The 27,651-nt window shown below is 38.9% G+C and overlaps 1 long non-coding RNA gene across 15 annotated transcripts in view; it reads left to right on the plus strand.

The window, feature by feature from the left end:
• LOC137441046 (uncharacterized) overlaps nucleotides 1–17,847 on the plus strand; it is a 59,642-nt gene extending 41,795 nt beyond the window's left edge. For 4 of the 15 annotated variants that reach the window (XR_010987309.1, XR_010987313.1, XR_010987311.1 and 1 more), the window contains exon 5: nucleotides 14,179–14,644. This is a non-coding gene — a long non-coding RNA (uncharacterized lncRNA). Of the gene's footprint in view, nucleotides 1–14,178; nucleotides 14,648–15,938; nucleotides 16,060–16,986 lie in introns of those variants that run through there. The other 11 variants (XR_010987303.1, XR_010987305.1, XR_010987302.1 and 8 more) reach the window with 7 other exon arrangements.
• Nucleotides 17,848–27,651: the final 9,804 nt, after the last annotated feature.

The raw sequence follows: 27,651 nt of genomic DNA on the forward strand, positions 1-27,651 counted from the left end.
TCAGAGTAATTCAGGCAGCTGAAAGTGCTGCTGTTTGGGGCTTTTCAGAACTGCCCAGACACATCTCTCCAAATGAAATCAAGGACACCTGGGCATCAGAGCACTTTAGAAAAGCATTGACCATGTGCCTATCAGTCTCCTGGGGAGCTGCACTCATTTCAGAAGTGTTGCCCCTGGAAGTGCCTCTGGGGAGATGCTAAGAGGAACAGGATATGTCTATGCTCATTTTTGGGAAAGGAACGGTTCTCTTGCAAACCAAAGACTTATGGCAGGGCTTCTTCTCTGTGGCAGGCTCGCTTGGCTTACTGACACCCATCCTGCTTGCTCCAGCATGGCCCATGTGAGCAGTATTGGCCACGCATTCTAGCTGGCGATTCTCCTGTTTGCCATCAGCTTTCCCTCCTGGATCAGGGCCTCTGCCGATTGCTGAGGGGTGGCCAGGATCAGTTCCCTCTGCTGAACCTCTTTTGTGCTTTTATCTCTCTCCTCTTGGCAGTAAGCTGCCACTGGCTCCCAGCCATAGCCCTCTCGCCCTCCCCAGTGCCCGGCTTGCATACTCAGCCAATACCTACATCTCTTCCAGCAGCTGGTCCTACTATTCCTCCACAGCTGGCTGCTGCCCCCTACTGTGGTAATTATTATTTATTATGGCTATTCAGTGTACATTATGTGTCCAGAGTCCAGTACTGTCTGAATCACTACCAGGGTCTCACTGTGTGGGCAGAAACATGCAGCAATAGTTATTCCACATTGGTATTCAACAGACTCTTACACAGGGGGAGACTGAGGTGGAAGGAGTGAAGGTGGCTGTTGGCACCTATTAGCACTATCTGATGTGACACGTACTCTCTGTCCTGTGTTACATGACTCCAGCAACAGCACAGCTGAGTGCAGAACTACTTCTCCGCCTTGCTAGTGATAGCAGGTCTCCTGCTACTCCTGCTATCTAGCATGAAACACCTGAAGTGTTTTCCAAAAGTCATGGTTGCTGCTCAATCACAGTTTAACTCCCTGTTGCTATGAATGCAGATATTGCTTGGTTTTCAGATGCTGTCAAGAAATAATGTCCTTAGAACATAGCATAGCTATGTAGGGTGTCATTGAATTTCCTGCTTCTTTCCGCTACCTTCTACTCTGGGATTCTCTGTTCATGCTGATTCCTTTGTTCCTCTCCTTGCATTTCACCCTTCTTCATCTTGCCTCCCTGAAGACGGCACCCTCACTTGAAAACAAAGAAGCTTTAACTTAGTGCACAGGAAAAAGCACCTGGAGGAAGAAGCAGCTTCTGAACATTTGGAAAAATGCAGAATTGTAAACATGTTTTCCACTTATATGTACGTATGTGAGAAGCAGGCTTTCAGCTGTGGTAGCTAGGGTTAGTTCTACTCAAGAAGATGGAACAACACTGCTTCACGGCAGCTGAGGATCTGTCCCAGTATGTAAATATCTATTTTTACAAGCCCTCCCACAGCTTGCTTTAAAAAAAAAAAAAGCTTTCTTTTCAGACACTGAAAGCATGCAAGCAGTCAGAAATGCCCCACTTTCTATATTTTGTCAAATTCCTACTTCTGACTTCCTTTGAAAGCTCTCAAAATCTAATTAATTCAAAAGAGACAGAGTGAATTGAAACTGAAGTAGTTTTGCCTTCAGTGCACTAGACCTGCAGGAACTGAAAAAAGACAGGAAAGAAACTGAAAGGGTATGAAACCATGTAAATCTAGATAATTTAAAATGTTTTTAAGCAGGCTTACCAAACCCAGCAAAATTCCTGCTGTCCTATTGCTCATAATCATAAAATCTCAGAATCACAGAATTTTAGGGGTTGGAAGGGATCTCTAGAGATCATCCAGTTCAACCCGTGTGCCAATGCAGGATCACCTAGGGCAGGCTGCATAGGAACGTTTCCAGGTGGTTTTGAAAGTCTCCATAGAAGGAGACTCCACAACCTCTGGGCAGCCTGTTCCACTGCTCCTTCACTCTCACAGCAAAGAAGTTTCTTCTCATGTTGAGGTGGAACTTCCTGTATTCCAGCTTATACTCATCATCTTCTGCCCTTTCAGCTAGTTTCAGCAAGTTAATGTCAAGAGCAAACACTCATGTACAACAGTCTCTACATCAGAGCACTTTCAGCCACAAGTAACTTTTTAAATTGTTTTGAATTTACATTTAATTGATTCCTTCGCATGCTCTGTTTAGACATGCTCTCCTCCCACCACCCATATTTCATATGTAACTGTCATGTAGGCTGGAGTTACAGTCTTTGGATATGGAGTATTCAAACCTCAGAGTTCCAGGAGTTTGAATACAGGAACTGATTTGTCCTCTTTAAAGATGGGAACCACATGTGTAACTTGGATCCAGATCTGGGGTGGATTCTGGATACATTAGCTTGAATGCATTAGGATTAGGAATTCAGACTCATTTATTTGTGGTGACACTAAGTCCTAATACCAACTACTGTTTACCCTCACAAGAAAGAAAAATTCCCATATTCACTTCCTCTGTACCAATTTGTGGTTAGTTTCAGAAATGAATCATCTTCAAGGTATTTTTATCATTTTTTATTTTTTAATATCCTCTATTATAATTGCTTATGAGTGACCTCTGAAAAAACTGTTGAATGCTTGCATCACTTAGTCATGTTCCTCTGAGAAATCCCGTTTGTCACACTTTCCCTCTGAAGGATGCTCCACTATTTTTTCAAAATACTCTGATACTACAGGGAGCTACTTTCCCCCCTTGTAACAGCCACTGTGGTTTAAGAGACAGAACAACACCTGTCCAACAAACTCTTTCTTAAACTGCTGTTCAGAACAAGTTTCTTGGACTCCCTAAAAATCTGGTAAACGTCAAAGCTATGCAATTCCCAGGATTTCCTTCATCTCCTTTTGAAGACAGGCAACATAACAACATAACAGGGCTTCCCGGCCTTCTTGTGCCGCTGCATTTTTCAAGGGAAGGAGGCATCCCCTTGTCAGTGTCTTGGCTTTTTCTCACTTTATTTCCTCTCAGAACTCCCAGATGAACACCATCCAGTTGTGGTGATTTACTACACTTGAGTTTCTCAAGTTACTCTACAACTTCCTCCTTAGAGACTTCAGTCTGTATAAAGGCCACACTGATTTTCTTTGCAAAGTGCCTTTGGCATAGGAATTTCTACATGACTCTTAGCAGCAGACATGATGCAAGAGATTCATTTAACTCCTCTGCTATCTTATTGCACTCTTCTTCTGACCTATTTTATACGGATTTGTGGGGATCTCTGGGGTGTTTGGTGCATAACCAAGTATAAGTATATTCTCCAGCAGGTGAGGCTTAGGTCTCAGCTGGTATCCTCTCACTGCTCTGCTGAAGGATATTTTTGCACGTGGCTGCAGCCACTGTCATGACATCTTATTTGGAGGGTTTATTAATCCCTAAGCCATTTGTCTGCACTACATCTGTCACAGGTGGGTTAAACTTTATCTCATACAAACTAATAGGAAGACGTTCAGGTGAGGAGCCCTGTCCTCTAAAGCTACAACAAGTAAACCCATGTTGTCCCATGGCAGAGTCTGAGTACTCAGCACCAGAACCCAGGAATATAATATAATATAATATAATATAATATAATATAATATAATATAATATAATATAATATAATATAATATAATATAATATAATATAATATAATATAATATAATATAATATAATATAATATAATATAATATAATATAATATAATATAATATAATATAATATAATATAATATAATAATATATAATATAATAATATATAATATAATAATATAATATAATATAATATAATATATTAGAATAGAATAGAATTAACCAGGTTGGAAAAGACCTTTGAGATCATTGAGCCCAACCTATCATCCAACACTATCTACTCAACTAAACCATGGCACCAAGCACTCCATCCAGTCTCTTCCTAAACACCTCCAGTGATGGTGACTCCACCACCTCCCTGGGCAGCCCATTCCAATGGCCAATCACTCTTTCTATGAAGAACTTCATAGAACTGCATCTGCAACCAGGTCTGTGGCTTCATCCATTAATGAGAAAATTTCTGGTATTGCTGAAGTTGTCCTAGCTTTCCAAAAGCATAATGCTTATCCTTCACTAGCTTTCTTACTTCAAGAGGAAAAATCTGACCCCAAATGACACTACTTTTGCATTGCCTTTTGGGAATAGATGAAAGACCCTAACTTTCTAGCCTTTGTAGACTTAGATGTGTATCAAGATCTATAAATCTAGAAGTTTCTGTCTATGAAATCTATGTCATGATACAAATATGTCCATCCCTTACACATCTGTTTAAACAAATTAAAAATCTTCAAAATTAAATTGGTCCCAAATTTCCTAAAGTTGAGGAATTCACATACAGGACAGGAGTCATTACAACTTGCTGTGGCTGTCTTAGAATTAGCTGTTGAGTTTCAGGCAACTCTTTTCTTTCTCTGTTTGGTGCAGGTGACACCTCCATATCTCACTCAGTTCCAATATTTAATGTCATCATTTCAGGATCATATCTCAGATGGCTGTAGTAAAATAGGCTTCTGCTAGTGGTGGAGTTTCTTGACTATAGAAGAAGCATAGGCAATTGCCTTAGACTGAACAAATAAGGTGACATTATCCCATTGTTATTGTTTTGGTTCAATGCCATTTTTAATTAAAGTTAATTTACTGGTATTCTGATTTGATACATAGTTTTTCTTTTATTGTAGTCCACAATAATGATGATTCCTCCCAAATATCCCACCTCTAATCTATTTTTATGAAACATTTTTCAGATTTTCTGCTTTACACAAAGAGAAATACTCTCATTTTCATCACCTATAGGTGTTCTCATTCTACCTTTCAATATTTTGACTAAATGTAGTGATATGCTAGGATACAACTTAACAGTGCATGAGCAAAATCTCAGCAAATGGCCTTGTAGAGCACTACAAAGATACAGAAAAAGAACTGCAGAGAGACAGCTATTAAGATGTGTCTTCTAACTGATAAGGTAAATTCTGTGCAGTTGTAATATTACAATGACAAATATATCACAACACATTTTCAAATTGGTTTGAGTATCATCTCAGTGGCTAGAAGAAATATGTGGGTATTTATAAAATATTGTTAGCAGTAACTAAGTGAAGTAATTGAAATCTCATAGCATACCACACTTAAGGAAATTTCTACTTGCCATTTTTGCACCTTGCCTTGTCACAAAACAAAGAGGTTACACAGCTCTGAGAGTTTCTGAGAGATTAGAATCTTTCAGAGACCTTGAGGAATGTATACTAAAGGTATACAAAATATTGAAAGAAAAGTATCTGTTCTTGTTAGTAAAAGGAAGACAATGGTCCTAATGAAGAATCTGGACAAGTCTTGATCCTTTATTTTTGTCATGCTTCCAGGGTTTGGAACGCCAGTTACATGGCTCTACTGGTGGCAGAAAAGGACCTCTTATTGATAAAGCTCTTGGCAAGGTGCAAAAGGAGGCCAAGATTAGCCTTGGGTTTTGGGTTACATTTGGAGTCTGCTCAACCTGTAGAATATATGCGCCATCAGTATACAGAATATATGCGCAGTCAGTATACAGAATATATGCACCGTCAGTACACAGGCAGATCCCTTCTCAAAACCTCTGCATTGCTAATTATTTTTTCTCATTAAAAGTTGTATATTATTCTCTTTTTCTATTCCTCACCTTCATCTTTAGGATACTGAAACCATTGTTGCTGGCTCAGGTTCTGGTTTACCTGTTGATAGTCTGATCATCCTCAAAAGAAGCTTTCTGAATATTGTTACATCAGCTAGCCTTCTTACTATACTTTATCCAGGAACATGCAACACCTTCCTCTAGTCTTCATGTGATTTTTTTGCTGGGACTTTACCAAGTTTTGCCTGACTGCAGGACAAGATAGGTAGCATCTGGAAACACTGCCTTCTGTGTCAGTCAGGCTCCACCTTTTCTCCATGTTCTCAGTATGGCTTAATACATGGAGCTATAAGAAAGGTAGATGTGTTTTTGAAGAGTGCCTTCTTCACACTGTATTCCTTTCACATGTGTGCAGAGTTGCTTGCAGTAATCCCTGGTTTTGTATTGGATGTGCAGAAAGTATCCATAGACAAATAACAACCAGCATCTTCTTTGAGGATACCAAACATGGTTGTGTATGTGAACTGGGACAGAAAGTTTATTGTAAAGTGGTGAGAGTTTCAAACCAAGAGAAGACTATTTTGAAACACCCCACAGTTGGGAACATTTGCAGGGATGATTGCCTCATCGATCCACAGTACTCAATATACTGCTCTCCTCTGTTAGGAGGGCCTATTTTCTGGAGGAGTACTACCTAGTGGAGGAAATCTCCTGTAGTGTAAGCACAATTGTTGAAGCAAAATGAGTGATTAGCAAACATCTTTCATCTGGTGTTGAAAACAGAACTATGTAATAAAGGAATCTTGAACACAAAGAAAACTGTTTGGTTAGCGTTCATTCTACCACTGGGGTGATTCATGATTGTCTTGTATGTGCGGAATTTTCATCAACACTAGAGAATTTTGCCAAAAATAAGATGATTTCAAGACCTTGACTCAAAATCTGTTCTTTGCTGATGTATTTGAGTCTGGACAACAGTTTCTCATTTGATGAAAAAATCAAATTTTGTCTGTTATGTCTGGAAATTTTAAGATGTAAGGAAAGTTCTGCCACAAATTTAGATATGGAAATGTGATCTTAATGACAGATGCACATACCTCTGTGAAGAGTTATGACACAACCTCAACTTGCTATTCTATGCTCTAGGAGGAATTTTGATTAAACTTCAGATGTGAATGTCACAGTTTAGGGCCATTTATAAAACCTGTGAGTCTAGCAACTGGCTCTGAATATTAGTGTACTTGGGGAGACCCATGACACTCTGTGTGATCTCAAAGTGGCATCTTAGAAGAGCAGTTTTTTGTTCTTCCTTTTCTCTCTGTAGATCCTTAAAAATATGCAAATCTATGTGATCTGCTTCTCATACAAAGAGTTGCAAATTCAGCTACAGATCAAAGATTAGAGCATGTGCCTATTATTGTGGCTGCCAGTTAACCAATCCAAATGTTTAACTCTTTAAAGAAGTAAGAGGGTGAGAAGCTTTCTGAATAGCTGTTTCCAGACAGTCTTCTATTAGTTGGATTTCTATATCATATTTAACTTCAATTGCAGTTGTAATTTATCTCCACTCTTCAGACTTTACTAAATTCACATGTTAGTATTTGAGTCACTTATGTTTAGACAAATCCAGTGCATGCTCCATGACCATTGTTTGCTTTTTATGGTGACTTACAGATTAAATGAGAAAAAACAGTACTGTCTAAACAACTGTCTCTGGCCTTTTGTTGTTCTAGGAAGTGCAGAAAGGAAGAAAATGGGCCAAAAATTATGTAAAAAATAATTCAAGTCAGGATGTGTACTAATATTTTTGAAAGCTTGTCATCATTTGGGTTTTGACAGTCAGAACAGGAGGTGTTTTACTAACAGCAATGGTTGTCAGTGTAGTGCCATGTTGTGAGAGTACACTTCTTCACTGGATCACATTTCCTTGCTTTCAGTTTGGCCTTGTCTTCTGGACAAAAAAAGTACTTGTTGTCTTTTGTTCCACCCCAGTTGGCACTGTCTCACCCTCATGCCTGATCCTGTGTTGGGGCCAGCAGAACCAACTGTGACTTCAGTACTTTCTCCTGGAGGCTCACTGACCATCATTTTCTGCTTGCTCTTGACTATGCCATTGTGCTTCACCAGCCTCCTTCCATCTCAGTGCAGTTGCAAACTAGCTAGTCGTTATCTAAAGAAAATTTTTACTTTTAGACAATGTTAAACTGAGAAATAAAACACATTGCTATTCTGTTCATATTTTAGTTTTCTTCTGGGCTACTCAATGTTAGTAGGTCCTACTGCTTCAAATGACCAAGCCTCAAGTTCAATATTTTCCTCAACAGACACTTGATTTTGGTGAGGAGAGCATGTGTGAACTTAAAATAAAAATGGCTGAGGGGACAAAATGGTTAAGTACACATCCTAGACTCTCAGTCTCTCTTCAGGAGAAATGATAAACACCTCTCTTTGTCCAGGTCTACTTTCTTACACCTTTCTGAGGAGAAGAAATGGAGAAGGCTATTTATTATGTGTTGGGATGACGGTAGGGAATGTTTTCCACTATTAAAAAAACAAAATCTAGAATTTATGGGAGTTTGAAAAGCAATTTCCTTTTAAGGTGCAAATTCCTAATTTGCCACATAAAAGTACAGGAATTAGGTGCTAAATCCTTCTTTGCCAGTGAGACCTGTGAAAGGAGGTATGAAAAAAGAGTTACTGTTAGGTTCCTATTCATATCTCCTGAAAGCCGATGTATGCAAAAGTGCACTGAAACAGCCCTGATTTTTTCAAAGCCTTCCTGCCATCCTGACTGACTTTTAAAAAATGAACCCTTGTCTGGCTTTATTTGTGTGGTGGGTTCTGATTTTGTTCTGTCTGTACTGTATCACTTTTCTCTCCTCACCATTAATCTTCCATGAATGTTCCCCAGGGCACAGTTCTCTCTTTTCTGCATGGAGAGTTTCTATTGAAATTAATGGACGTTCTTCTCGTGGGTGGAGGGAAGAATACTCCCTTATATTAGCCCTGCTGCAAAAGAAGATTATTCATTGAAAGGAAGTGTTAGTCTCACTCCTGAAAGCCCAAGGTCTAGTCAGGCAGATTATAGTGGGAGATCCCAACAGGAGGTCTGGAACAGAAGTGAGAACTACTCGTGCAATAGGAAAACAAAAACCAGAACAGACAACTTTTTAAATGTTGGGAAAAAAAACCATGGAATGTCAGTGGTGATACTCTGTTATGAAGCATACTGTCCCAAACCTAGATTTAGAGCAGATCTATGCAGTGGAATACTGTGCAGTGAAGCTATGCATAAGTGACCTGCAGAACCAGGCAAGGTCACTTTGCCTCTGCAAAGAGGTATTGCATTTTGGCCAGGGATGCTGGGCCATGCAAATAAGGGTATATTGTGCTGTGCAGATGTATCACCTCATTTGGAACTTGGGCTTGGGAGCTTGGGCATCTCTAACAGAGTTTTGCATTGCACAATATAGACAAGCTAGTCAGTCTCATTCTCCTTAGAGGCTTAAATGGAAAAGTCTTATGTTCCTTCACAGAGAACCCTTTAATGAATTTAAGAGGGTGCTGACAACCTTCAAGCCGAACTGCATAAATTCTCCTAAGAAAGATAGTAGGTGCAATGTGAGGTCTTGAAGCAGGCAAACGACCCTATAAAAAACACTATAATATCTTAGTACACCAAACATAGTATATTTAAGTAGGCTATGGAAAGGCAAATACACTTCAGGAACAGCCCAAAGCAGTTTATGTTACAGTGATGGTATTGTCATGTTTTGGATAGACCATTACTGTAGACACTATAATCTAGGGTTAGGAGATAGAATTTAATTATGCAGAGAAGAAAGTTAAATAGAGGATAAAAAGCACTCTAAGGAAACTTTACATGAATGTGTCAGACTACTCCAATATTTTTAATTCTTTGGGGTATTTCCTAAGAAGTCCTACTTGCAAGGATGACTCCTTCCACCATTCCTGTTTACTTCTTGTGATGCTTTGTTCCATGAAGGAAAGAGTGTTAAAAGTTGGAGAACTACAGTGGTGGACAGAAAGGGATTTCTTCTGTATTTATGGTTTGTTAAACCTTGATTGTTGTATATCAGCATGTTGGTTATCCTTGGATTTATGTTTTGGCAACCAATGTGCTTTTAAATGTTTAAATTTGATTTAAGTGTCACTGCTAAAGCTCTGTCATTCACTTGTGCATATTTGCATTTTGGTTGAAGATTCTATCTATCTATCTATCTATCTATCTATCTATCTATCTATCTATCTATCTGATTACTTTAATCAGTGCTCTATCTGCTCTTTCCACCAAACCTGGAATGATTACTTTAAGATCAGCCTTGTCAAATTTACTTAAAGAGACCAGACAAATACATACAACTAATTTTGTTGTAGGCAAAATTAACTAATGCTCTTTTTCGTGGTGAGATGCTGTAATGATTTTATATAGCAGTCAAACTATTTAAATACTAATGCTGCCTTCATGCTGTAATCACCATTCAAGTCAGATGTCATTTTTAGTAGCCAATAGGGAATTCCATCCCTTAATTATTCTTCAATACACAAACCAAGCATTCTTTAATTGGTGTAAATTGAACAGTGTTCCAAGGCAAACAAGGAGAGGACAAACTAATCAATGATTCTATGCATGTCTATTGGAAAGCTATTGCCATTAAGTCAGGTAACAAATCCTCAGCTCTGTTAGCTTCAGAGGAATGGTGTGGGGAAAATACTGCTAATGCTACTGCTTGCTACCAGAGAGAAAAGGAAAGCGTGTAGAAAAATCCTACATCAGAACATCAGCTTTTCTTGAAAGTGCTCATGGAAATTTAAGATTTGAAGATACTCTTACTTCAGAGTCCCCAGCCATATGTTTTGATGGGAGTTTGTCTGGAAACAATGTGTTTTTATCCTTTCTTGCCTCTAGTCCTGTGGTCTGTTCTTTATTTTTCTCTTCTAAACAAGTAACTCTTGAATGATAACATAACTTTTTACAACTTGCCAGGAAATTTTTGGTGAATTTTTTGTTTCTTTTAAGCTATGCTCCATACATTCAGCTATATTCACTACTGCAGCACAGCAGTCTTTTTTTTTTTTTTTTTTTTTTAATTGTGATTTGGAATAAAGGTGCTGTATTTAAGAAACAAGTGCAAAATTTGTCTCATAAATGTGTCATACTCAGTTTTCATTCTTGCCTCTTTTTATCAGTTTTCTAAAACTGATTATTTATCACTGGAGAAAGAAGAAGAAAAAAAAATTAAAAGGCCCATTACAAACCTCTGGCCCAGATCTGCCAGTTTTACAATTTTAGTTGCTGTGGAAAGTGAAACTGTTTTGGAAAGAAATACCCTGGCTATGGATGTTCACTTTTTAGTCTATTTGTTTTTGATATAACATGCTATTTGCTGTTTAAAGACCTTTCATGTTGGTTTAAATTGAAGCTTTTAAAACCAGTCTAGCATAAAAAGCTCTAAGTGACATAGACTGGGTAGAGAAACACAGGATCTTCTACAGACAGCTTTTGTTCAGCACATTACAGTTGAAAGGAGTGTAGAGCAGGCTCAGGAGATAGCCCACCTTAAAACAAGAGGAATTCTAATTTCCACACACCCTAATCGCAGTCGCAGTACTTCCTTCTCTGTACCATACCCCTCAGGGCTGGCTTTAGGTTTTGCTGTGAAGCCAGATGTGTGGGGCCTGAGGCACTTTGTAAATGTGCCTGCAGCTTAGGAGTGTATGTGATTTGGTTTTGGTGTGGGGTTTTTTTAGTTCCCCCCCCCCAGATTCATATTCTCTAGCTGGTTCAGTTATCATGGGTGGCTGGCTTGGGCAGTAAGGAAGAATGCAGCAGTATGGTAAATCACTCTCAAGATTTCATACTTTGATGTTTGCTATGAGAATGAAGATGTTGCAGTATTTGTTTTCTGAAGGGAAGGGAGATCTTCCCTTTGCCTCCTTTCCCATATAAATGTGTATGATTTCCAGGTAATCAGTTCCCCTCCATGTCTCTATTCTTGCTGCTTTGCTGGTTGGCTCTTGTATGTAAACTATTTCTCAAAAAAGTAAAATGTCCTACCTGATTTAAGGCATCTTTCTTCAGTCTGCTACTCTTTAATATCTTCAGTGTGAGCTATAAAAGTGGTGCTGATTCCAGCAAGTAGTCATGACAATTAGAGTGGGGGTTTTGGAGTACTCAAAGGGATTTTCAAGAGTGGTAAGATGCCCCTTTGCTCCTCACTCTACTAAGACCATGTTCTGAAAAGCAGGGGATACTTTGGAATTTGCATCTGCTCTTCCTTGCTTTGGAGATTTGGACTCTGAAACAAAGGGATATGAAGTGCCTGGGGCCCAAGAGACGCAAAGAAAGCTTGTGGGACCACTTTGGGATGACACCAGACAGTCTGCCACATAATGCAGAATAAGGACCTTTTACATTACTATACTCTGCCAAAGAGCAAACTTAATCAAAGAAGAATGTTAGATAAGATGTTTTTAAAAAGTATTTATCAAATCAAAGTGTTTTGTAGAGCTTGTGAATGACACTTGTTTTAAAAAGAGTTTTAACGCTGTTTATGTATGCAGGATCAAGTCTTACTGGAGTTGAAACAACACAGGAAAGGAATCAGACGAACTTCAAAGCTACTCTTGAGGTCCAAATGACACCACTGGGAGGATTTAGAGAAGCAAGTTTACCTGTAGCCTTAAGAGAAATATGATTTGGACTATAAGAAATGGCAAAAATTTGTCATCTGATATTTACATAAAACTAAGCAAGGCATTTTTATTTTGTTTTTTTGTTCAAAGAAAAACTCCAGATTGCTGGGAGAGGTTCAGTAGAATAATTTCTTAATCACCTTTATATTCTTAGGCATATCTGGCCTTCAAAGTCCATATTAAAACTCCCCACTGATTTCCTTGGGATTATGCCCTTCAGAATAGATGACAGGAGGAACAAATACTTGCCAGGCCTGAGCCATTGCCTGGCAATCCCAAGGGAAATGCCCCTCTGATCCCCACAGGCAATCCTCAGACACCATTTTACAGGATAAGGAAAATGCTGCTGTTCCCTAGGATGACAGAAAGAGAGAAAGACAGACTTTGTGAGGTGGGATGTGTCACTCCCTGTTTTAGACAAAGAGACAACGATAGCACAGAAGCATCCAAGGGAAAGGAAGCCAGCAGAAGGCTTTTTTTTAAAGCAGCTAGAATAATTGGGGTTGCTTCAATGTAAACAGATACAAATGCATTCATAAAATATCTTTTAATGTCCTAATTTTAGAGTGTGACAATATTTCCAGAGATCATTCTATTTGAAAGATTTGTGTTTTAAACAACATGACCTATGAGGCATTTATTAGTTTTGTTGTGTGGTTGTTTTTTGTATGGGTTTTTTTTTTGGTGTGTTTTATGGTTTTTTTTATTCCTAATCTAAAAGTGAAGTGCTCTGTCGATGTGAATTCAGTTTATATGTTTGTGTCAAATAAACAGATCCTATCTGGAAGAAATAATCATTCTCACTTGAACTTACATTGTTTCAGTTTCATTCTGCATATCTTTACCTAATTGCTCTCCTATCATCATTGAGACAGAATCTGAGATTCCTTCGACTTACGCCACTCTGCGTTGTCACAGTTGTAGTGACTGATCTAAAAAGCTGGTGAATAAAGCTCAGGTTCCATGATGGATTTCTGGCATATCAACTTATTTTATTTTATTGAGTTTAATGCCAGCTTACAGATCACTGAAAGCTTTTAACCATTATTATTACTATATTGAAAAAAAATTCAATGAGCTCACTTTTGATCATGCAGACCATTCTATCTATCCTACTTCTACAGGTAAATCTCATTTACTCTCATTCATAATGGCACCTCTGCTGGACATTCATTGTATATTTCTCACTCAGGATTAATTTAGTAGTTTATTTTACACTACCACAAAAGTAGGAGTTCCATCACTGTCTTGAAGTCAGTTAAAAATATCAATGCAATAACTGCTAAGGGTTTTTTTTATTTTTTTCATGAGAAACTATAGTCACATTTTTTGGAAAGTAGTTTGCCCAGCCAATTCTCAAAGCTCTTCAGCAAAAGGGATTCCAAACTATCCACAGACAATCCCTTCCACAGCTTTGATGTCTTCACTGTCAGAAAGGTTTTGCCACCTGACCTGAATATCTCGTTTCAGTGTAGGGCTGCTACCTTCTGTCACATTGCTGTATACCTGAAACACAAACTTTTCCCTGTCTCTTTGCAGAAGGCTTTTTCAAATGTGAAGCCTGTTGTTTACATCCACCCATTCTCTTCTTCTTAAGTTGAAATCACCCCAGTTCAAGTTTTCTTGCAAGTTACATTTCTGATCTTTCACATTCCTCTCCTTCAGACAGTCTTGAAGGCAGCTGCATCTTTCTTGAAATGTGGAGCAACACAAATACAGTCTGTATCTTATAAGAATACTTCTGTCTGCAGATCTCCCAACAGCTTAGCTCTCTTGTATCCAATTACATTTCTCTTTTTCTCTCCCACAGCTCAGGGGAAAAAGAAAGAAGTTCTCTTTCATTCAAAATGAAGCTTCAGCATTGTGTCACCTGCTCTCACCTGCTGAAACCTCAGAAGTACTTCAGGTTCTGCCTAAGATGGAAAGATGGTCCTGGGTGTAACCCTTCAGGGGAGATTGGAAACCCAAGCTTTGTCTCTGTAGGTGAGATACAGAATTTTGACCCCACACAATTCTCCTTTAATTTGTCCTTCTGAAATTAAAGAGTCTTAAAATGGCAATGTTTAGTCTTAACTTTCTTCTGAATATTTTTTTGTGTAATTATTTACATTAATAATTCAATAAACAGTGATGAAAAGGTTACAATTTTGGACATCATCATAATAATAATAGTAATAAAAAAATAAAACAACTATTTTGACTTTTAATTTACTTTATAATTCTCCCATCCTAAACGGCTTGCATAGCTAAGCACAAAACCCATGGTTTGTCATGATTGTTTAAAACTTCATCTTAAGGTAAATACAGATTTTGTAAAAAAATTCTCACCCAATTCTAGAGTGGATGCTTTCATTGCTGACTTGGATTGATTAAGCAAATAAACTGCTAGAAAATTCCACTAGAAATCTATGTCACATATATGAATTTCTCCAGATTTTATATCAGTCTAGCTGTCTGGGTGTGTTTACAGTGGTGTATTTTGAATATTTTCTAAAAAAATGGCAATATTTTAATTATAGAAAAGTTAGACTTTAAGGGGGACTTCCTTAAAGTCAACAGAAAACTCTTCCAAGCTTCCTTTGGACAGGGCTGTGTTTGATTAATAATAAAGTTCCCAAGATAGGCTGTTAGGTAGGTTTCTTTGCACCACACTTGTAGCAATATTAAACACGTTTTTCTTTCTGACATATCCTGGTTTCTTAGACTTCTGACTTTGCTGCCATGGTCTGCTTCTAGTCCTCTGATTTGTCTTTCTGTTTCTAATTCTTGAAGGTCTATAAATATTTTGCAGCATAAATGTGAACATCTCTCTCTCTTTCTCTCAATGAGTAGTTCGTCATTACTTTGCTGTTTCTTATTCCATTAAATTTCACTACGCATGATCAGTTCTAAACAAATATTTGCAGTCAACATTTGCTAAAAAAGTCCAACTCAACCTAGTGAATAAAGCATTAGAAAATATAATTTTGTTCCTTTAACCAGCTAAATCCATTAAGACTTTAACACAAGTAAAACCTAAAGACAAAGGGAATTTCTTAAAACATGAAGGCCTGTAGCACATTTGCATTTTTAAATTAATTGCTGACCTAATTATTTGTCAGTAGTAGGATAAGTTAATCAAATATAACTTACAGTAAAGCTTCTAAGCACCCACAGGGTTTTCTTCCCCAGAGTAAATTGTCATAGTGGTCCAGTTTGACAATCCATTCTCACTGTCATCTTGTGACCAAAGGAAGACTATCTGGGAAATGGTACCATATGGAGACACAAGAGAGAATAAAATACTTAGATCTCCTGTACAAAGGCATGATAAGCTAAAAATCACCAGAGGAAGTCAGGAGCAAAGAAGCTTTGAAAAAAGAGAAATACCCACCTTCTAAATCCATTTAGATTTATTTTTATACTGTGTCAAATTTGGACTAAAATACTCTGATATTAAATATGCATATAAAATAGAAAATGAACATATTGCATAATGTTTCTAGCACATCTGTGGATCTACATTCCTTGCTTAGTATCCATTTGATGGAAAGGGCGGTATTTACTAGGACCTCTTCTTCTTCATCTTAGGGAAAATGACTGGGATAACCACAAATAATATGTTGCAACAAACCACTTGATGACCTGAGACTAAAGATGAACAATTTTATTTCAAAACTCACTTGAAAACAAAATCTGATGAAACCATCAGGTAACGTGACCAATGCATTATATTCAAAAAGCATACCAAGGCATGAGAGTTAGAAATACCTCATCAGCAGTAGCATGAACTACTTCATCGCTTCTCTTATTACAGTACTGCTTCTCTCCTGTCATCTGCTGGCAATGGCAACCCACAGTAAAAGATGTTTTTCTGATCATTTTGCACTCATTAAATACAGCTGTCACAATAGCGGATGCAAGAATGCATACAAAACTTTTATGCCACGTCAAAATAAAGCAGAAACATTTTAAAAAGATCTGAAACCTTTGAAGCCTTTTCTTGAGAAATATTGAAATATTGCTTTTTGTTGTTGTTGTTGCTGTTCTCAACAACTGAAATTGTTCCACAGCGACACGCATTAAAACTCACTGCAGAACAAAACATCATCCATCAAAATTAAAGAAAAAGGAAAAAGAAGAAAAAAAGAGAAAAAAAATCAAGCTTGATCTTTCAGAAGCACAAAGTGTTTGGTTTCTGAGAGTCTGAAGTTCTGGTTCATCACCTGATTTCTGGGGCTGAACACATATTGTGTTCCAAAATCTCAAGGGAGCTGACATTTACTTCTGGACCATGGATGAAATCTGCCCCATAAAGCTTCCAGCTGAGCAAAAACATCTTCCCAAAGTTGCCCATTCTTAGAAACTGCTCTCTTTCAGGCTAAGCAGCAGTAAAATCTGTGTTTGTTTGACATTGTTGTCATAAAAAAATATTTAAAAGGCCAGCCTGAATGACCCCAAAAGCCATTCAATAACTGGTGTGAACAGAAAATCCCCTGTGGGTATTGTTAGTTAATATTCTAGTCTGCATACAATTGTGTTTATAAGACTTGTAACATCCAGGGTGACCCACTCCAGGCTTTGGTCACCCTGAGCTGGAAGAAAGAATTTGTACATATCTTGCACCTCTTTATTTCAGGATTGCATGATTATTTTTGAAAAAGTGTTTAACTATGAAGCATCTCCTTGAGTTGATTACTATCCTGAAACTTTGAAGCAGATACAGATTTTCAAAGATGAAGATTTTTCAAATGACACCCACCTTGTGAGTAAAATTGCTACATGTGAGGAAAACAAGATATTCTGGATGCCTGATCTTAAGCTTTAATCAAGAGACTTCTTCAATGACTGGACCACACAGGTATAAACCTACTACTTCTATTACTTTAATTTCTTTTGTTATTATAATTTAGCAAAAATGGCATGAGCTCCATTTCCATGCCCCGTGTGCAAGTGCATGTGTATATATGCATCTATGTGTGCCTGAACGTACCATTACTACATGCCTAAAATGTTCTTCATGCTCACAATCCTGTCCTAACCTTTGAGGCTCTCAAAAGCTGTCTGGCCTGGAGCAGCCCCAAACTGTTTAATTTCTCCTTTAAAGTGCAAGCAGGTGATGGCTAAAGGGAGGCAACTTCTAGCATCCGTGCACCTGGCACCTGTGTAATGCAAACTGCTCTCATTACGGGAAGCTAAGTGAGTCTCAAGGAGATATGGGGACACTACAACTGTTGTATGGAGATACACTGATGTCTCTGACTTTCTTTTTCCTAATGCCTACCATCAACCAGTACTCCCAGGTCCCTCTCTACCTGGCCGCTCTCCAGCCACTCTGACCCCAGCCTGTAGCACTGCCTGGGGTTGCTGTGGCCAAAGTGCAGAACCCGGGACTTGGATGTGTTAAATCTCATGCCGTTGGATTCTGCCCATCTGTCCAGCCTGTCGAGGTCCCTCTGCAGAGCATCTCTACCCTCCAGCAGATCAACTCCTGCCCCCAGCTTGGTGTCGTCAGCAAATTTACTGATGATCGACTCAATGCCCTCATCCAGATCATCAATAAAGATGTGAAAGAACACAGGGCCCAGCACTGATCCTTGGGGCACACCACTAGTGACTGGCTGCCAGCTGGGTGTGGCACCATTCACCACCACTCTCTGGGCTTGGCCCTCCAGCCAGTTCCTAACCCAATGCAGTGTGCTCCCATCCAAGCCATGGGCTGACAGCTTGGCCAGGAATTTGCTATGGGGGATGGTGTCAAAGGCCTTGCTAAAGTGCAGGTAGGCTACATCCACAGGCCTCCCCACATCCACCAGGCGGCTTACCTGATCATAGAAGGAGATCAGGTTGGTCGGGCAGGACCTGCCCTTCCTAAATCCATGCTGGCTGGGCCTGATCCCTTGGCCATCCTGTAAGTGCTGTGTGATTGCACTCAAGATGACCTGTTCCATAGTCTTGCCTGGCACTGAGGTCAGGCTGACTGGCCTATAATTCCCTGGCTCATCCAACTGGCCCTTCTTGTGGATGGGGACTACATTGGCCAGTTTCCAGTCATCTGGGACCTCACCTGTGAGCCAGGACTGGAGGAAAATGATGGAGAGTGGCCTACTAGCACATCTGCCAGCTCCCTCAGCACCCTGGGATGGATCCCATCCAGTCCCATGGACTTGTGGGGATCTAAGCAGCTGAGGAGAGCTCCAACCACCTGCTCATCCATGAGGGAAACTGTGCAGCTCCCTGGCTCTTTCTGCCAGCTCTGCAGGCCAGCTGTCTGGAAGATGTTCTATTCTGCTAGTAAAAATTGAGGCAAAGAAGGTGTTAAGTACCTCTGCCTTTTCCTCATCCTTTGATGCAACGTTTCCCTCCATGTCCACCAAGGAGTGGAGGTTGTCCTTTCCCTTCCTCTTGCTATTAATGTATTTATAGAAGGACTTTTTGTTGTCCTTCACAGTAGAGGCCAGTTTAAGCTCCAAATGTGCTTTTGCCTCCCTAATTTTCTTCCTACATGATCTAGCAACATTCTTAAACATTCTGTGGGTTGCCTCCCCTTTCTTCCAAAGATGATACACACCCTCTTTTTTTCCCTTAGTTCTATTAAATGTTCATTACCCATCCAGGCTGGCCATCTGCCTTGGCGGCTCATCTTCTGGAATGGGGGAAGATGGGGGGAGCAATTGGCAGCCCTTGTTTTTGCCAGGGGTCCTTGTGTTGTTTATGAATTGTAAATATATGTAAATATTGTATATTTTGTACATATTCATTGCATTTCATATTTCTAGATTTTAGTTTGCTTGTAAATACAGCTTCATTTGCTTCCATCCCAATCTGAGCTGGTCTGGCAATTTTATTTTGGGGGGTAGTTCTCCAAATCAGTTGTGGGGTAATTTCAACCCACCACAATGAAAAAAGTTGAGATGAAGATGGCAGAAGCATGAAACAGTGGAAAACCCCCAATAATATTTTTTACAAACACATGGTGACCACAGCAGGCACAGAGGCTGGTTGAAGATCCAGTGAGATGTCTATACTTCCATGTTCCAGGTAAGGAATGTGGAGTGGGCAGAGGCCCATTCTTCCACTGAATGGGCCTGGAGGCTTACTCCTCTGCTGATCACCCATCAAACGGCATAAGTGATTGTGCAACTGATAAAGGAACAAGGGCTTGACCACAGTTGCACTCTCTGTGCTCTGCACAGTAGTAGATACAAGGTATAAATATCACCCTGATTTCATATCTAAAGTAAGGCTGAGAGGAGAATTTCAGCATCAAAAAGCAGGGACAGATAGATGGTTTTGCCCTCCTTGCTCAGCTAGAAGGGACACCTTTTGGTAAGATTCATGATCTTGGCTATGCAGAGTACTTCCCCAGGAGATTAAGTTTGAGATTGCAAGAATATTTCAGAGCTATAGGGCTATTTTGCTGTTTAGTACATTTATCACTGGCAATCTTATAGAATCTGTTTATGCTGCATGTAAATAAACTGTACTATTTTGTGCACCTGACTCTGTCTTTGAATGCTGCTGGACGTACAGCAGACAGGCTGTTCATGTATCTGGTGTCAGGCCTATAGTCATGGCTATAATTGGCATATCTATTAAGGGATAAGTCCAGCTGCCCCATCCCCTCTAATCTCTGAGGAACAGCTAGAATGCAAGGGGATTCATCTCTTAACAAATTTATTCTTTACTAAATGCAACAGAAAAGGAGATAAAAATGCATGAAACATTCACAAACAGCATCCAACTCCCCTTGCATGAATTCCCTTGCATACATCTTCTCACCAGCCTGCAGAGAGTGACTTTGCTCTCAATGCCAGAGCACTACTGCTGGCTTTGGGCCAGCCAGGACATCCCACTGATGTCCTAGCTCCTGGCCCTCCCTTCTGGGACCCGTGGTGCTCACTACTGACACATGATGACAAGTCAGTATACTTGAATGCCTGGCCAGAACCTGTTTTATGGCTTTTAAAAGTAATTTTCACACTGGTCTGTAATCTCAAAATCTGCCTGACATGGTACAGTATAATCCCAGCTCAATTTTAAAGGTCAAGTTCCAGGTTTTGCTCAGTTTTGACTTATTCGCACCTTCCAGCAACTTAAAAAAAAGAAACACCATGACCTAGATAAGGGAGGGCAGAACTGGGGCCACAGTCAGATTTCCAGTATAAAAAGTGACTTTATTCTCAGATGTCTTCACTGTACCTGCTGAAAGGTTTCACTGTTCTATTTCTTTCATTGAAATACATGGTAAGTTCTGTGCATCAAATACATAAAAGATATGACTTTTAATTCTTGCCATGTATTTTGGTAAGAGGAATTAAATGTCAAAACACAAAAGCAATTATATACTTAATGGTAAAAAACATATAATCAAGTTGGGTTTTTTTTTATTTTCAAATTGCAGGGATTGAAATAAAAGGGCAGGGGGGTCTGGCTTTGACATTACGTGAGATGGAAAGGCACATTTGTATCCTTTTTTACCTTTTACAAACTGAATATGGCTGTAATCAGACCCATTCATTTGGAGAAGGAGATTGTGCTTTAGATCTATGGTGTATTTGTGAGGGTGTTGAGAAAGTATCTAAGTAAAATGTGCCATAGGAAATCAGCTCTGGGGAAATGCAGTTATTCTTCATGATGATATACAACTAGCTGGGCATAACACTAGGGGTGAAACAAAGCCTGCTGGGATGGGAGAGTCATTGCTGCGTATTTTACCTGCCATCATTACAGCTAGGTAGGCAAATTTTTCTAGCTTGGGAAGCCCATGAGCTGCAAATTGCTGGAGGCTGGGAGAGTTGTCTAGAACATTCTGTTATGATATTGTTCTCTTCTGTAGCAAGCTACTTGTGGCCACTGTTGGAGTGAAGAGCCTGGTTCTTAGATCTACCCTTGTCAGGGCAATTTTTATGTTATGCTCCTCTATGTACCTAGAAAATTCAAAGGATGGAGAAAGCAAAGTCATGTTGCTGCCTCTATATTTCTATGATATTAGAAACTAGTGGCTAGCTGCTAGTGTATTTGCACAATCCTTAATGCAGCAAATCACTGGTTCTACCACAGCAAACCACTGCTCCTAACACTAGGATGGTATGTACCTCTCATATTACATGCAGCCAGCTATATAGGTCAGTGCACCACTTGTGGCAGCATGTCCCACAGTCCCAATGAGCTGCTCCTTCTCACTGGGCACAGAACAGTGTGCATCATAGCTCTCTCTGGCTTGAGTTATGTGGATCTCCTTCCCAGAGACTGGGGATGACTGTTCCATGTTTTCAGGCTGATCTGTCATTTCTCTACCATAGATGCCTCCACAGCTGAGATAGACTGAAGGTGCAGAAATGGACTTCTATGAACTTAGTGATAACATAGTCCTGGAATGGCACTTTTCCACTTCGGTGGTGGTTTATGAAGTAATAGAAGTTCTAGTAGTGACAAATATTGCTACATTACTGCAATACAGCAATTGCTTACAGTCAGCATCAATCTCTGTGAATCAGTGGAGGAAATTCCTTTCTACTGCTTCAAAACCTAGGAACATCTTAACCAGAAATATACCAGATGTAAGGTGTAGGATCATTCTTCTGTTCCACAGACTAGTGCACTCAGATTTCTTTGGAGCAAGATCTGATTCTTTCTTATGATAATACTGCATTCCTGAAGCCGTGCAAAAGGGATAATTAATATGAATGTACCTGCCATGTCAGTAAAGATATGCAGCTGAATGGCTTTGGCATGAGCTAGAAGAAAGCTCCGACAGTACAAATCTGAAAACACGACTTAAAATGCTCCAGAAAAGAAATTCAAGATGAATTACCTACCAGTTCACTGTTCTGTCATTCTAGATGGGAAATACTTCTGTGGAATGTGGTGATTTCCAGTACACACAAAGTTGGAAGCCTTCTGAAACCTCATCCAAATAGTCAAGTTACAGGAAAGATTTCCTTTCTATGGCATTACACTGGTAACCTGTCTCAGACAAAAAGTAGGTTATTTGCCATGAGGCTGGGCCATCTAAGGCTCTCTTTCAGTGTAAGCTCTAATTCTTAACTTAAAAAATAATTTTGGCACATTTATTTCTCTGTAAATAATTATGTATTTTCTCATTGCCTTATACAGTAGTAGCAGAAAGACTGAAAAAGCAACCTGCAACAAAACCAACAAAGTAATAGCATTAATCAGTTGAGGAAGCACAATAACATTAGCCAGTTCACCAGGAGAACTACTACTTATTTATCCCATTTCATGTGTATAGAGGTCTTAAGAAAAAAAATAATAAAGATTTTAAGAGAATATTTTTTGGTGAATATTTTATGTCTAAGAAATGTAAAACATTTATTTTGTGTGCCAAACCACTATAGTATATCTACATTTAGCTTTTACCTTTAGTGGGTGTTATCTGTCAATGTCTATTTTGGGGAGTTTGGAAATCTAACAATAAACTGTGGCATTTTTCACTTTCTGAAAAGAATGGGCTTTTGATAACAAGAGAGGTAAAAAAAGACAACTTGCTAAATGATACTCACAGAGGAATAAGATTCTTCCAGGGAGGAAAAAAGCCATCACACATTTAAATTTTACTTGTGGAGCTACAATTTTACAGGGAAGAAAAAATAAATATTGAAAATTAATTTCTCTCAAATGTGGAGAACTGAATCCCACCATGTCACCTTTCCATATAGTGAAATTAATGACTGGTATAGGAATTCTCTGAAACCAAATTTTTTTGATGAACAATGCTTTTCACACTTTTGCCATCATGGCATACAGTTTCCTGCCACATAACATGCAATAATTGTATGGGTTTTCCCCTATCCTTACTGAGGGAATATTTCCTTACTTGAGTGAAGGGGCCACAGACTACTAGTCAACCTAAAAATTCTGTTAGCATTACGTTACGTCATATATAAAGAATTTGGATCACTGCCTTGTTAGATCACCTTTATTTCTAGCTTGCTGAGTAAAAAGAGCATTTTTTTTTCAGCCTAGTTTGATAAGTAAAAGGTGTCTTTCTTACCTGCGTACACTTGGAATTGTCACTCTCATTCTTTGTTCCTTTGCGTGTGGTTGTTGTCAGCTCCTGAGTCACAGAACCACTTGCAGGAATGGCTCAGGAGAGTTTTGGAAGAAAGAAAAGAGGAAAAATGAGCTGCATTTTTATTTAACAGGAGAAGGAGAACATAAAGAAAAGAAAGGTGTTCTCAAGAATGTAGCCCACAGCCTTGTCAGGTAGCATTTCCTCAGATGTTTTTTTTTTTCTCTCCCTTTCCCTCACCAAGATTTCTCTTCATCATTTTTTTAAACATCTCTTCTGGGACAGGGACATGAAAGTGAATTGTGGGTCAAAGGCAAGAATTAGGGGCTGCTGGGGCTGCTTTCTGATGGCTTTACTTTATCTTTGTGTCCAAGCTTTTGCCAGTCAGCAGGTACTGCAGGGTTATCCATTCCAGTCACATCATTTTCTGCCTGATGACAAGCATCACACCTTCATCCATCACATTTACATTTCAAACTGCCACACTGTTCTATTGATTAATTATTTAGCAGCTCTTGGCCACTTGTGAGTGTTTCTGCACTCATGTTTCACGGAGAAGGTCTGTTCTTTTTATTTATGTGCAGTTTTGTAAAACAAAAAAAATATGTAAAGCCTTTAACATACACACATCCTAATAACCTGTTCGTGCGTGCCAGTATATATGCATACATGTGTGCATATCTACCTGTGGGTGTATGCCTGCACTGGTGCAATTAGGTGCAAACAGGGAGCAAAAGCAGGTAATCTGATCAATAAGCACATGCTTGCACTGATAATTGATTTCTGAGTTTTCAGAGCACTGAGCAGCAGATCAATGAGACCTTGCAGGTGTGCTGGAGCTTGGAATTGCATCAGCTACTTCACACTCCCTACAGACTAGTGGGGAACACGCACATTGTCCTTTGGGCTCTGTCAATTTGAGCTGGAACAGGTAGAGGAGCTTTTGCAGGTGCTTGATAATGGCTATGTTTCTTCCACATCATAGGCAGGAAAGGGTAGCCCCTGGACAGGACAGAGGATCCAGTTGCACCTAGGGCTCTACTTGCCCCAGCAAACTGCTTCATCTGTCTTTTCCTCAGTTCTTCTTTGGTGAACTAGAGAATTAGGATCTAATATTATAGACCTTTTTCATACTCGATTTTACCTGCAAAGTACCCTAAATCCATTGTAAGAATAAAATCTGTCTGGGCAAACTAGAAATGAAAAAAAAAAAAAAAAAGGTTAGTTTAGAAATATTTGTTTGGAAGAGTACTGTTTGGCTTAGCTTTTTATCCCTGGGGTGCTCCTGAACACTCCGTTTTGGCTGGACATTTCTCTGATCCACCAACACTTCCCACTCATCAGCTCCCATGAGAGCAATCTGGCATTCCTTAGTGTATAGGTGGTGGTGTGCTCCAGACAACTCTCTGATATTTATAATTGATTGCCTAAATATAACCTGTTTGTAGAAGGAACAGCTGCATGAAGAAAGCAAACTGAAGTATTCAATGATGGAAAGAGGAATGTTTCCAGTAAAGCCTTTGAAAAAAATGTGCTGGTGTTTGTGACATCATGTAGTTACGCTGGAGCAGTAAATGAGGTCATCTTGAATTCTAAAATAAAGCTAAACATTTGGATCTGTTTAAATGTTTTCCACTGTTTTCATTTTTTACAAATCTATTGTGGATATAACCCATCAAATGTAAACAGGGTGATCCTTTTTCCTGCTATTAATTTTCAATAATTTCTGACTTATGCAAACCCTATTAAAATCAAAGGGAGTATGTACATCAACTTAATAGGCTCTGGATGAGACTCTCGAAGAGGAGGGACCACATGTTTCTTATTGCTCCATCTCTTGCATTTCTTTCCTCATTCTTCCAATTACAAAAGCAAATGTAATGCCACTGATTTTTTTAATGGATGGGATTTGTGTCAGAATTAAGCTCACAGTCTGAATGGTGTTAGGTTAAGATTGGTTACGATTGGTCAATAGTTTTCTGTCTGAATTACTTCTCTTATTATCAAGTACATTGGGAACTTGTATAAGGCAAGGGAATATCCTGCATATATATTCACAGTAAAATATTATAGCAATCAGTCAATAAATCAAAACCATCTGTTTGGTCTATTAGGAATGTTACCACACTACTTAAAACACAGAGAATATCTGACTGGCTCCTTTCTGTGAAAAACAGTGAAATAAAAAATGAGGTCAGCCTCAGACCTGAATTAGGGGGGGTGGGATTTTGTTGTTCTATCAAACGTAGTCTCCATCTCTGACTACAGTTGAAGGAAATATGTAAGGTGTGTCATTTTATCATTTCTTCCCCTCCTTCCTCATTTAGTATCTTTCTGTCTCTCTCTCGTTTTACAGAAACTTCCATGAAGTGCAATTTAATTTGCTGAGTTTTCCTGTCTTTTTCCAAAACCTCTGCACCTCTGATATTCAGTGCCAGTACTTTATGCTGAGAAAGACCATATGATGTGGACAGACTCAATGTCAGGCAGACTGAGCTTTCCAGTTTATGTGTGTATTTGGCCATCAGGAACAGGCCTGAAGAAAGGCAAGATGATAGCTTCTGGGCCAAGTGCATTTCCTTGCCTTGGGTAAAGGAAGTAATGGAAGACAGAGCAGCTATTCCAGACATTCCAAATATCTTCTCCAAGGTAGCAGTCTTACATGGCACCAAAATTTATGCCTGATAAAAAAGACCACTGAATCTTTAATCCCTGATAATAATGGAATCAGTTTTCTTGCTCTGGTATGTAAGGGAGGAAGGGTATTTAGCATGGAAGTCCATGGGCGGGGGGGAAGAAGTGGAACAGATATTTTTTGTCAAAAGTCCTGGCCTCTCAGCATACTATGAATATATAGAGAAAATCTGTTATTTTTTGCCTCTTATCCCAAGTGGTTTACACTGATGTAATCTCTGCATGTGAAATGTCATTGAGGCAGTACTGACTAATAATCACAATGATTAAAACTTAAAGTAATTTGAAAATCAGCACTCTCATGGTTAAATAAAAGTGATGTTATCTGTTACTTCTACAATTAAAGAAGTATTTTCACAATGCAAACTACGCAACACTGAAAGATGCCACAATTTTCATTAACATTGGAATACCCAGACCTGGTTCAAACACAAAAATGAAGGACCTTTAACTTGCATGATAGAGTGGTTTCTCTCACATGAGTAATCTCAACAGGAAAATGGCAATACTAGTGCTATGACAGTACTTGATAAGATCAAGAACATCATTATCTAGATCTCTGTTCCACTGTAAAGATCTGAAATTAAAAGACCAAATTAAGCTGCTTCTGTAATGGTGGCATCACATAGTGTCTGAAAAGGTATTTACATGTCTTTTAAATGTTGTTTCTTTATTTCCTTTAAAATAATAATGTCTCTCTTGCATGGCTATTCACTCATCAGTCCTAAAACTAGGAGCTATTACAGTGTCATAGATAATACAGCTGCAAAGCTCTTCATGCTTCTCTTTGTTTTGTTTTTTTTTTTTTTGCTTGCTTCGCATCTTTACATTCACAGTTAACAGGTTTGCTCAACCCCCCTAATAATTATTTTGCCATAGGTGTGTTTAATTTCTATTGTCACAAATAAAAAGAAAAAAGAACACTTCATCTTTCTTTTGGGGCTTAATAATATCAGAAAAGTATTTTTATAATTGAGAAGAGAGACTATTTTAAATAAGATACTTCTTAGGAAGTGAGAACAATGTAAAGTAGGTACCTTCCAGTGAACTATTCTATAAAATGGCAAACATGATAATAAACAAAACCAATTAGATGATGAGTGGACTGCTTACTGTACAAAGATTAAAATACATAAGCATAACAATTCTGAATACTTGACGCGATTACATAGGCACTAATTCTATGTTTCTGACTGAATAAATACTAACCAGCATGTTGTGCTACTGTCAGTAATGAGAAGGGTCCCAAGAAAGCAGTGATAAGAGCGAAAAAATAAAATAGATCAACAAGTGGTTCTTCACTTTTTCTGCAAATGCAGCACTACTTTACCATTTCAAGAAGTACAAACCTGGCTATTGCTGAGAAGATGGTCAGTCACACCAATAAGTGATCTGATTTCCACTTTGGTACCTTGTGCTCATTAAAGATGAATATCCACATCTTATTGTAAATTTTTTTATCAAAAGAATTATCGTTAATCAATTTTGATATAAAGGTCAAAGAAGAAGAATGCTACGTCTTCTGCCCAAATCTGGTCATTCAGTCAACAGAGAGAGCAGGTACAGTATTTTCCA

Source organism: Melanerpes formicivorus, unplaced genomic scaffold (genome assembly GCF_026170545.1).
Source record: "Melanerpes formicivorus ecotype bairdi unplaced genomic scaffold, bMelFor1.0.p_v2 SCAF_1, whole genome shotgun sequence".
Taxonomy (NCBI): Eukaryota; Metazoa; Chordata; class Aves; order Piciformes; family Picidae; genus Melanerpes; species Melanerpes formicivorus.